We start from the raw sequence: 13,010 nt of genomic DNA, 5'->3' as shown, positions 1-13,010 counted from the left end.
TCAAGCCATCAAGGTGAGCACTACCAACCCCCTGTATTTCCTTACAATCATTTGATACATCCATACGCGCATTCATTCCATACGCCCGAACCTCCTGGACGATTCGAACCCTGAACCGCCCGGGGGCTCGGGAACTAAGCATCGCACGTGCAACGAAATGCATCACAACATTCCGTGTTGCATCACGAAGTGGTGGTTGCCTCATTCGACATGAGCAACCAACAAAGCTAGGGGAGAAAAACATAGATGAGCCCCGTGCGGCCCTCGCCCAGTCAGGCAGACGGAGTCATCTCAACCTTCTCGTTTGATCCTAAACCTCTCGCCAAACCCACATAATCTCCATCAAGGGGAGGTCGTTAGGTCACTCGGGTCGGTCTCCGAAACGACCCAGGCATCTGCCGAGCTGCAGGTAAAGGAGTAGTGGAATATCACAAGAGGGCTATGCCGACCCCATCACGAACGACAGACCCGGATTCTACTCGATCACAACCGTTAGCGAACTCACCGAGGGCGTCACTCGAGCCCGAGCGATCGGGACAAGCGACAAAACTCAACCCCTCCGGTTGTGAGGAACTGAGGATGGGGTAACGCACACAACTCACACTGACCCCTACTAAGACCCAATAGGGCTGGGGGGCTCAAGACAAAAAAGCTTGGGACTGCGACCCCAAACTCGCCCCTTTCGACTATGCTCCAAAAACCTGGGTTTGCGACCCTGATCTCGCCTCATCCGGCTACGCTTCTGACTATGCTCCAAAAACCTGGGTTTGCGACCCCGATCTCGCCCCGTTCGACTACGCTTCCGACTGCGCTCCAAAAACCTAGGTTCGCGACCCCGATCTCGCCCCATCCGTCTACGCTTCCGACCACGCTCCAGAAACCCGGGTCTGCGACCCCGATCTCACCCCATGACTCTGACTCACCCGATCCCATGGCATGCATCGACGCTAGGATCAGTGAGCTCTGTCTCAAACAAAACTAACTGCCTCGCCCTATCCCACGGCGTGCATCGACGCTAGGATCAGTGAGCTCTGTCTCGAACAAAACTAACTGCCTCACCCAATCCCACGGCGCGCATCGACGCCAGAATCAGTGAGTTTTGTCTCATCCAAAACCCTTGACTGACTCCCTCGCTCGATCCCACGGCGTGCACTGACGCTAGGATCCACAAGCTCCCTCTCACCCAATCTCTCAAAACAAACTAAAAATCGCCTCAGCTGCACAACGACGTCTTGGGCGACAAAACTCCATCTCAAAATAAAAACTCCCCCACTGATAACACAGGAAACCCCCCCAGACAGTTCTGCCTGAACCGCTCGGGAGCTCGAGGGCTACACCCGCCGGTGCGCTCGCGCGCACTCGCCAGCTAGACAAAAATCCCCCAGACGATTTTGCCCGAATCACCCGGGGGCTCGGGGGCTCCTGTCAGGTTCATAAACCCGGGGTCCCTCGGGGACCGGCTTCCACGCCAAGGCTCGGTCCGAGCAGACAGCACGTAACTCATGGGCTGACCCAAGAGTCTAAAATGATAGGCCAGAAGGGCGGCCCAGTCACCGACCGGAAGGTCTGGCCAAAGAGGAACAGCGCCCGCTCGTCGGCTACTTCGGCCCACCTCTCCGACCGGAGCGTTCGCTTCGACTCCAGCCGTCTCCGGATGGCCTCTCCGATCAGAAGGCATGGTCCAAAACACTACTTCCGATTCTGACCCCGCGTCTCCGACCCGGGTTCGTAGGAACCCTGCTCACCGCTCTTCTCCGACCGACGCACTCAGAGCCGACTGGAGCCATCCGACCAGGGACGCCCGCTCGGTAGGAACCAGAAGACGTGCGGAGAAAAGCAAGGCAAGGCTCACAAGTCAAAACCACTGTACCAGGGACCATACTATGCACGGAACAATACTCTGCAGCCACCCTGACACAAATAGTATTGTAGGCGCCAACATCTCCCTCTGTAGTATTATAGGGGCCGCTAAAACTCTCATACGGTAAGGCCCCCCACGTGCCTTTGGGCATCGATAGCGGTATGGGCGCTCGGATTTACCATACCAGGTGAATATAGCGAGACTTCTCACATGCCTCTAGGCATCAAACAGTATTTGCAGGTACCGACGTCTACCATCCCTGAAAAAGGCAGCACGACCTCCCGCATGCATCTGACATTCTACAGTGGATTCAACAGTGTTGTAGGCGCTTACCATTATCTTGTACCCATTTGCGTGGGCAACAAGGCTCGATAGGCGTGGGCAACAAGGCTCAGTAACATACGTATCCTCACCCTCTCACTTGTAAAGCCATTCCCTTTATCTATAAAAGGGGACGCACCCCCTCCAACAAAGAGGAGAGCCCTTCTTGAAGATAACCAACATCGATCGAGTTCATCAGCTCACAACCACAGAACCGTCGGGTTCGTACCCCAAGCACACGCTTGAATACTTAGCTTATAGCGTAGCTCCTGTCGCTCTTGGCCCTTCCGATCAGAGCCGATCGGACCTCTTGTACACCCCATCTTTCTCCTTCTCGTTTGTAACCCCACTGTAAACTTCGAGCACCTGAGCTAAGGAATAAAGTCATTGATCGACCCAAACTGGACGTATGGCATGTTGCCTGAACCAATATAAACCCTGTGTCATTGAGTGCTAGACCACCTCCGATCACAACGTACGGCAAAACTACAAATATTCACTAGTTGGTCACTTTCTGCACCGACAAGTTGCGTACTCGCAGCCAAAGCTGATCAAGATAGCGAATCCACGAGACTCCATCATCTGTGTGGCGATATGGCCGGCCGCCGGTGGTCACTCCGAGTCACCGATCTAGGGTGTTCCGCGTAGACGAGGACTGTTCCGATCAGTCAACCTATCCAAGTTGAGGTTCATGCGTGGCCGGATTTTTTATTTTCAACATTTTTTTGAAAAATATTCACAAATAGACCACTGTGGTTTGATTTTCGTTTATGGACCTGACCTCGGTACCATGACTTTTGGCGCCGAGGAAACACGTCTCGACGCCATGGCCAATGACACCGCGGTCTTGGTGAGGCGTCGGACGTGGCGGTGATCTCGCGCCGACGTGGACAAGGCCTCGGCGCCATAGATCTTGGCGCCGAGCTATTACCCTATAAATCTTTGACGTTTGAAATAAAACAAATATAATTGTTCCGAGAAACATGCAACAATATCATTGCGATTTAGCTGGTTAGGTCGTGCTTTGACTTAGCTTAAAGGCCCGAATTCAAACCCCAATGTTAAATCTTTTTTTGCTATATTTTTATAAGCAACAGGAAAGAACTACTCTGCGTACATTTTTATAAGCAATACAACCAAAACTACTCGTGCGGCTGGCAGACACGAGGTCCTCGATCACCCCTTGCTCGTACTTCTCCCACGCCCACCTCGAGAACCACTCCTTGCTTTCGCCGTGGCCGGGGTCGTAGTTCCGGCGCCGCCCCAGGATCTCGAACAGCACCATCTCGAAGCTGTACACGTCACACTTCTCCGACGCCGGTAGCGCCATCCACAGCTCCCGTGCCGCGGTCGCCGCCGGTCAGCGACATGTGCGTGTTCTCGCGCTCGCCCAGCCGTGCGAGCCCGAAGTCGGCCACCTTCGGGGTGTAGTCGGCCGTGAGAAGAATGTTCGCCGGCTTGATGTCGTAGTGCACGATCCGCTGCTGGCACTCCTCGTGCAGGTACCTGATCCCCTTCGCCATGCCGACGGCGATGCTGTGCAGCGTTCCCCATTCCAGCCTTGTGCTTGTGCTGCCCTCGTCGCCGTGAAGGTACTTCTCGAGTGAGGCATTCTCCAAGAACTCGTACACCAGCGCCTTCGTGTTCGCGTCGAAGCAGAAACCATAGAGCCGCACGAGGTGCACGTGGTAGGTACGTCCGATGGTGCCGATCTCCGCCATGAACGCCTCCTGCACAATCTTGTTCATAGACACCTTCAGGACCTTCGCGGCCACCAGCAGGCCGTTCGGCAGCTCACCCTTGTAGACCACGCCGTAGCCTCCGGACCCCAGTTCGCACGAGTAAATATAGGGCAGCCAGGCTTCAGTCAGCTTTAATACCAATCGAATAGGCCCATAAACTCCGGACCCTAGTATGTTTCTCAAAATATTTTTTCATGTTCTATTGCTTATAAAAATATAGCAAAAAAAGATTTAGCATTGGGGTTCAAACCTAGTCCTTTGAGCTAAGTCGCGCGCGTTCTATCCAGTTGAACTGCAATGGTGTTATTGTATGTTTCTCGAAACAATTATACTTGTTTCATTTCAAACGCCGAGATCTATAGGGTAACAGTTCGACGCCAAGATCTATGGCGCCGAACTCAACGTCAAGATCTATGACGCTGAGGCCTTGTTAACGTCGGCATCAGGTCACCGCCAAGTTCGACGTCTCTCCAAGACCTCGACGACATTGACCATGGCACCAAGACATGTTTTCTCGACGCCAAAAGCTATGGCGTCGATGTCAGAGTCCATAAATAAAAATCAAACCGCTATAAACTCTTTATGAATATTTTTCAAAAAAGGACCGAAAAACTAAAAAAATCGGCACGCGTGAGCCGTGGACCCTCGTGGCTTCGCCCACATGCACGGACACGCTCTCTCTTCGCGTGGCCGCGTGGGCCTGCAACTCTGCAAGGCTGCAAGGCCTGTTGCGAGTCACAGCGGTCGTTCAACTTCTATAGTTCTCCATGTAAGATTTTCCTGTTTTCTACAAAAATACATATACGTATATACTCAACTTGCTGGGAGGGGCATACCTAGCATATTTCGTTGAAAGTGCAATCAATTTTTAATTGTAAGCTTTTTGATAATGACTATACAATTAGAGAACTAATGAGATTTATCAAGATGACAAGTAGGAAATCTATATTCGAGGATGTTACACGAAACGAAGGAGCCCTCAATTACAAATGTTGATGGCTTCAAACTCAAAGAAGATTTAAATTCTTTTATATTTTGAATTTGAGTACAAGAAAAACCGTACTATAAAAGGAGACGCGATGTTTAAGCCAATATGTGCTACTAAGTGTTCAATCCTACATATATACCCTTAGTTTCACAGCCAAGATAGCCAGCACTTCATTCTTACCCTTGCTGTCTTGCCTGGTGCGGTAGTGCCGCACATGAAGAGAGGCACTGCCGCACTTGAGCAGCGGCACTGCCACGATTTAAGTGACCGTTGGAGGCTGGGGGTATTTATATCTTTCCCTTTCCTCCCCAGTGTCTCTCTCTTCTTCCAATCGTTCAGTTCGACCAGAACACAGCAGAGTGTCCTTCTCTCTCCTCCATTGGTGACCTTGAGCTCCTAAGCTTCTCCATTGATTTTTTTCATCAATCATTGAGAGAAAAATGTCTCAAACATGATTAGAGAGCAGATTCTTTGATTCCCCAACTCAAAAGAGCACTTGGTTCACGTTTTGGTCGGTGGTTGTGTTTATTACTCTTGGAGCTTTGCTCCTAGCCTGCTAGAGCGTCGCTCTTGGAGCTTGTCAACTTGTGTGGTAGCCCCAAAAGATTTGTAACCATCTCTTAAAGCTAGTAAACTCACCCCTAATCTCAAAAGTTGAGTCTCTTGACTTGAGAACGTGGAAGAGTTGCAAAGCCCTAAAAGCCTCAGTGGCTAACCTCAACAACGTAGACTTAGGTAAGCCTTGGTGGTGAGCTGAATCACGGGATAAATCATCGTGTTACCTTGTGCTTGATTTACATCATTTGTATTTCATATTATTGATGATGTTATTGCTAGGGTTTGTGACCGATCTACTTTTGTGTGGTGTTCCTACCACTTCTAACTGTTGATCTATGTTACATATACCTGCAGGAAGCTCAGTAATTTATCCGATTCAAGTTTCCATTCACAGTTTTTAAATTGTGTCACGAAGTTGTCTGTAGGTGCAGCGGTGCCGCTGCTCTGGCTTGGCAGTGCTGCAGAGCGGCAGTGCCGCATGTTGAATGTAACGAAAGTTTAAGTGTTTGTTTTAACAGGCCTATTCACTCTTCTTTAGACTAATCAGAGATCCTACATCCGCCACTTAAAAAAGAAGATCTACTTATTATGTTCCTATCTCTTCCTCCTATATATATTTCCCTCGTTTTTTTATTTCAAAATTTCAAGCAACAGGCACCGAAACCACGCAATAGGTAGTACACACGCACATCCCACCGCGTGCACACGATTAAAGGCATGCTTTCCCGATGTTGTGGACTTTTGCAGCCTGGAGATTGTAAAAAAAATTGGCAAGCTCAAACGTCCCAATAATCCGGTTCTCTTGTCATAACAGCCTGTAAGTAACAATCCACAAACTGGGTAGTAGTCGTTTGGCAACTATCAAACATAACAGCGAAGAGCTGAAATGACTATGAATGCCTCTGTTTAATAAACTATTCTCAGTGGAGAGTTTGCTTCAAAAACGTAAAATGCAATGAAACATTATCAATACATAGTTCATTCTTTTGTTTCGTAGACCTTTAATTCTATGACTCATTTTGAGTTGGTAATCAAGCCAATAGAGTCTTTTAGAGCAGTCTCAACCCAGAAACTATGAAATAGTTTTCATACTTGCTAATTAATATAAACACAACATGTACAAACTATCCTCTCGATACTTAGTTTCTACAAATAAAATATTCATCCAATTATCTATCTTTTCTCTCATAGTATCTACCAATAACATTTCTTTATATTTTGGTTCTCACGTAGACGTGGTTTGCTATATAAAAAAACCATTTTCTTCTTTCACTTCAATAGTTATAGTGACACATCAACATTTTGCTTAGTTGTCACACTTCAATAGATATAGACTCATTTAATTTCTGGGTTGCGAGCGCCATTAAAACAGTCTAAGTCATAAAATTCTTTTTTTGGGGGGGTGTCATAAAAATGCTTATGTTGCAGCTTATTAAAGGCAAATGATACTCTGATGAAACTTATACTAAAACTGACCTTAGTTGCATTTGCCATTTTAAGGGTTCTACCCTTTGGGTAATCTTCGACAATTGTTTTGCAACTATGGACTAGAATAATACACATATTCATTTATAATTTTTTGTTATGTCACATAAAGACAATAATTGTCGGTGTTTTGAGTAAACACTAACGAGTAAATTTGTATATTGCGCGTCTGGTCTGGATGGTGTGCTAAGAAGACATCAGGTTTATACTGGTTCGGGCAGAATGTCCCTACGTCCAGTTCTTAGCTGTTGCTAGTATTACTTAGCACTAAAAGTTCGTAGTAGGGGTTACAAACGGGCGAGAGAGAGACTGGTCCCAAGTCTCTGGTGATGTGTTGTTCGTGATGAGGTGCGGTGAACCAATGCTGTGTGATGCACTTGTTCGATGTATCCGTCCCCCTAGTAGGATGCCCTGCTTTCTCTTTTATAGTCCAAGGGAAAGGAGAGGTTACAGCCAAAGGGAAAGAGGATAAAAGAAAGAGAAATAAGGCTCCCGGAGGTGTGCCATCCTCCTCTTCGTGTGAGTCCCGCTGACCCTATAGATCGTGGTGGCAGCGACGTCGCACCAGGGTCCTATTGGCCGCTGCAGCATACGTGCGGGAGTCGTGCACCGTTCTTGTCTTCCATCCCATCCAAGCGGACGGAATGGTCAAAGGGTACCCTGACAGAGGCCATACGGGGTGCTGGCGGTATAGTGCCAACCAACTGACACCGGTTGACTGACGTTGGACGGTGGTCAGGTAGGGAGTTGGTAGCACAGTGCTGGCCTGTTGATGTGGTGGGCGACGTGAGTCTCTCAACATGGCCTGATGTGACCGCCAGTCGCATCAGGATGCGTCCGAGACGTGCTCCCGGGCACGCACCTCCATGTCATAGTGGTCGAAGCGGTTTGGGTCCCACCCTGGGGCTACTGCTTTTGTCCGATAGCAAATCCGACCCGCAGGGAACGGACGAGGCAGAAATCTCGTCCTATGGGGCGGGCGAGACGGAATCCAACCCTCGGGGGTCAGGTGAGGCGGAGCCCTTCTCGTGGGACCAGACGAGTCAGAGCCCACGCCTTGGGGCCGGACGAGATGAAAACCTCATCCTCAGAGTTGGACGAGGTGTGGCCCGGCTCCTTGGGGTCGGACGAGGCAGAAACCTCGTCCTCGGAGTTGGACGAGGCGTGGCCCAGCACCTAGGGGTCGAACGAGGCGGAAACCTCATCCTCGGAGTTGGACGAGGCATGGCTCGGCCCCTAGGGTTCAGACGAGGCAGAAACCTCATCCTCGGAGTTGAACGAGGTTGTAGTTGCGTCCTTAACCTTCGGATGAGCCGACGTGACGCTCATTAATCCTTTGGCTTGGATACCCGGGTATAGATATCCGACAGTAGCCCCCGAGCCTTTGGAGGTGTGAGACACTCATGCAAAGGTTGTATGTGATTTGTCGCTCATGTGGCCGTTGTGCCATGGAGGCGGGTCGTTTATTGGAACTTCAATGTTTTTCCTCTTGGTTCATTTTACCGCGTAAGATAACCGAGTAGGATTTTGGCACCTAGCCTCCATGTGGAGGACTAGCCAAGGCCGCAAAGGTGCGCCGTGCAGACATAGGCACCCAGCCCCTGAGGAGGGGACTCACTAGTAATTTGTTTTCCATCGGGTGCGTGCGAGCGCACCTGATCGATGTAGCCCCGAGCCTTTGGAGGAGTGAGACACTCCTACAAAGGCTTTTTGCAATCCGTTGCTTGAGGGCGCATGGGAGTATTGTTTGTTATTATCGCTTTACAAGATAGCGAGCTAAGTATGACACTCGTCGTTTGTTTATGACCACGTGTTCGGTCTCTTTGTGATGTCGAGCCCCCGAGCCTCCACGCGTAGTAGGGATCCAATGGGGGGGGTCAGTTCATCTTGTGATCATCACCCCTCATGCGTCCATTCGCTAGGGTGGAGGGGCTTAGCCATCCCATGCTTTCCTTGTTGGATGGAGCATGGTGCTCGATGAGTTGTTAATGGGCTTGTTCGAGTGGAGCCCTAGCATCCCCTTCGTGGCGGCCTGGTTCGAGGTCAGCTGGTGACTGACTCTAGATTCTTGGTGGCTGATCCATATAGTTCTTGGATCCATTCGACCGGTCCAAGGGCTCGATGCCTTTCTTCGAAGAAAAAACATGGACCTTGCATCATCCAAGACTCAAAACGAGGGTCAGGACACCCGTGGTGCTTCGTGCTCCTTGGGTATTGGCCACTAGCGGGCCTGTCCTTAAGCTCCCCTCACTCTAGGGTGTCCTAGAGCGGCTGTGAACCCACTGGTGGGCTAGCCTTTAAACTCCTAGGCGTTAATGGGCCATGGGAGCGTTTTTAGCTCCATATCCCACTTACCTGCGGCGCCTCATAGCCTTTGAAGACGAACCGTCGCCCGGTGGATCCTTCGTGGGGAAGGTTTGGATAGGCATGCGCTCGTCTCTCGAGGTGGCGATGCATCTGATGCTATGAGGAATAGTGAGGGCATGAGCCCTAAAAGAAATAGATCTGGCGAGGCATGGGGCATGTTAATTTAGGCAGATGGTTCAGACCTCGCCCGTTCCACCCTTACCTTATAAATCGAACCATTTCTCTCCAACCTCTATACGCGCAGCCGCATCCGTGCCCCTCCAGTCTTTCTGCCTTCTGTTCTTGAGTTCCAGCCTTCGCTCCCCTATTTCCGCTCCACAGCTGGCGAAGCCCTTGCTCTCTAGCCTTACGCCACCGCCAGATCTTCTACATTACCATCCCCATCCCTCGATGGAGCCGTGGCCTCACTCCAATGTTCTCCACGTGCGCATGGAGGGCCTAGTTAAGAAGGGCCTTCTTCGCACAAGGACCGCGGTAATGGAGTGGATCGTACCTAGTGGCGAGGATGTGCCATCGCCGCCAGACGGCTACATTGTCTCCTTCGTCCCCTTCCACGAGCGTGGGTTCACAACTCCTCTCCACCGATTCCTTCGAGGACTGCTGTACTACTATGGGATCGAACTACAGTATCTGAATCCCAACGGGATTCAGCACATCTCAACCTTCATCGTGTTTGAAAGGTCCTAATATGGCTAGAGGGGGGGGTGAATAGCCTATTTAAAAAATCTACAAATTAACTAGAGCAATTTGATTAGTATGACAAATAGCAAAATGCAAACTTACTCTAGCTCTATAAGGGTTGCAAGCCACATATCCAACAATTCTAGTTGCAATGATTACTAGGCACACAACTAGCAATGTTACTACTCACTAAGAGCTCTCAATCTTGCTACTCTAAAGAGCTCCACTAGATGAACTTAAAATAACAAAACAAGTTCTCAATTCTAATTACACTAAAGAGCTTGCCACAACTAGTTTGTAAGAATATAAATGAGTGAGTAGGGTGATTATACCACCGTGTAGAGGAGTGAACCAATCACAAGATGAATACTAAATCAATCTCCGAGAGAATACCAAAGGGCAAGAGATAACCAATTTTTCTCCCGAGGTTCACGTGCCTGCTGGCACGCTAGTCCCCATTGTGTCGACCAACACTTGGTGGTTCGGCGGCTAAGAGGTGTTGCACGAACCTCATCCACACAATTGGACACTGCAAGAACCTACCCACAAGTGAGGTACTCAATGACACGAGCAATCCACTAGAGTTATCTTTCAACTCTCCACCGGGGAAGGCATAAGACCCCTCACAATCACCACGATCAGAGCCAGAGACAGTCACCAACCTCTGCTCAACGATCCTCGCTGCTCCAAGCTGTCTAGGTGGTGGCAACCACCAAGAGTAACAAGTGAATCCACACAGCGAAACACGAATGCCAAGTGCCACTAGATGCAATCACTCAAGCAATGCACTTGGATTCTCTCCCAATCTCACAATGATGATGGATCAATGATGGAGATGAGTGGGAGGGCTTTGACTAAGCTCACAAGGTTGTTATGTCAATGCAAATGGCCAAGAGAGTGAGCTTGAGCCGGCCATGGGGCTTAAATAGAAGCCCCCACGAAATAGAGTCGTTGTACCCCTTCATTGGGCACAACTCAGGGTGACCGGACACTCCGGTCAGTTCGACCGGACGCAGGACCCCAGCGTCCAGTCGCTCAATGCTTGCCACATGTCCCCTCTCTTCAAATAATGAGCGCCTGATCCCAATGGTTAAGTGATGACCAGACGTGCTGCTGTGAAGTGACCGGACGCTGGACCCCCAGCGTCCAGTCGTTTCTAGTAAGCATCCATTCATGAAAATCCATGACCGGACGCGTCCGGTCATGCTCGACCGAACTCACCCAACGTCCGGTCACTCAATGTTTCCTCTGTGCGCCTCATGTCAGTATACGTCAGCACTGGCCGGACGCACCTAGCCAATGTTCGGTCACTCTTCACGCTGGTCACAAGACCGAGATGCGTGCTCACTGCTGCTACTGACCAAACTCTGAACCCAGCGTCCGGTCACTACTCCACCATCGTCCGGTCACTCTATGAATCCCTGTCTTTTCTATATAGGGCGCCGGTGGCACCATCGGACTATTTGCACTCTACGGGCGGACACTCCACCGGTGAAGTTTCTAACCCTTGCTCAAATATGCCAACCACCAAGTGCCTCACCTTGTGCACATGTGTTAGTATATTTTCACAAACATTTCCAAGGGTGTTAGCACTCCGCTAGATCCTAAATGCATATGCAATGAGTTAAAGCATCTAGTGGCACTTTGATAACCGCATTTCAATACGAGTTTCACCCCTCTTAATAGTATGGCTATCTAACCTAAATGTGATCACACTCGCTAAGTGTCTTGATCACCAAAACAAAATGGCTCCTACTATTTATACCTTTGCCTTGAGCCTTTTGTTTTTCTCTTTCTTCTTTTCAAGTTCAAGCATTTGATCATCACCATGCCATCACCATTGTCATGATCTTCGCCATTGCTTCATCACTTGGAGTAGTGCTACCTATCTCATAAATACTTTGATAAACTAGGTTAGCACTTAGGGTTTCATCAATTAACCAAAACCAAACTAGAGCTTTCAGCGTTGTGCGAGGGGTATCTAGGGATCGAGCCCCACTTCGAGCTATGGAAGTATTTCTTCACCATTGAGCTACAGAAGAAGAAGGAGAGGAAGAAGCCAGACCTGGTGGTGCCAATGGGATGTGCGAGCATCCATCTTTGGGGCAGACGAGCATCAGAGTACATGTCCATCCCCTTGTCGAAGTCCAACAAGGGGTGGCATAAGCTCTAGTTCTACATGAGGAATGATGTCGCCGCCCCCTACTGATCTTCATCGGCTATCTGATCGAGGAGGCGTAGGAGGTGTGGAGGTATGGGCCCATCGGGAGGGAGCAGAAGAGGCTTGGTGACCTCCTTAAAGCCATCGCAACTCTAAGGGGTCATGATTTTCGTGGGACTGGTGTCGTCGAGGTGTACCACGTCAGGAGGCTGGCATCGCTGATGGCGCATATTCTTCTGATGTGGAAGATGACACCTGATTCCACGCTCAAAGGGACGGTGATGGTCGCCGATGAGGCCCTCAGCATCGGTGAAAATGGCACAACACCTCAAGGAGGCGATGGAGTGCCCGATGGATCCGTTGGTGGATCTCACCCTAGTGTACCAAGTCCTAGGGCATCTCACGATGTGGTCAGACATGGGTTTCGTCAAACTGGTAAGCCTTCTTCAAGTCTATTTCCTTGGCCGACCCTCCTTTGTTCTTGAATTCTAAGCACCGGTATTTGTAGCTCGGCCATATCATCCATGAGTTCGACCCACCATTGCCAGAGGACGCGGCTAGGAGGGTGGCGAACGATGCCACGACCGAGGTGTTGAAGGCGAGGAAGGAGCGGAAGAGGGCGAAGAAGGAGCGAGCGAAGCTCTAGCGTGGAAAGCACTAGCAAGGCTCAGAGGAGAGCGATGGCGATGAGGAGGAGGGAGACAAGGAAGAGGAGGGGGATGAGTCTAACCCCAACATCCCATGGGGTGTGCTTGCGCTTGAGGATGAGCAAGCCAATGCAGGGCAAGCCAACTTGTCCCCGATTCCATAGCAGGCCCCGGCGCAAATCAAAGAGGATGCACCTCT

The 13,010-nt window shown here is 50.0% G+C and overlaps 1 pseudogene; it reads right to left on the bottom strand.

Moving 5' to 3' along the window:
- Nucleotides 1-3,266: 3,266 nt before the first annotated feature.
- On the bottom strand, nucleotides 3,267-5,950 carry LOC136469586 (G-type lectin S-receptor-like serine/threonine-protein kinase SD2-5; annotated as a pseudogene).
- Nucleotides 5,951-13,010: the final 7,060 nt, after the last annotated feature.

Source organism: Miscanthus floridulus, chromosome 8 (assembly GCF_019320115.1).
Source record: "Miscanthus floridulus cultivar M001 chromosome 8, ASM1932011v1, whole genome shotgun sequence".
NCBI classification, from domain to species: domain Eukaryota; kingdom Viridiplantae; phylum Streptophyta; class Magnoliopsida; order Poales; family Poaceae; genus Miscanthus; species Miscanthus floridulus.
Note: the sequence above shows the minus strand (reverse complement) of the source record. Positions and strands in the feature narration are given on the sequence as shown.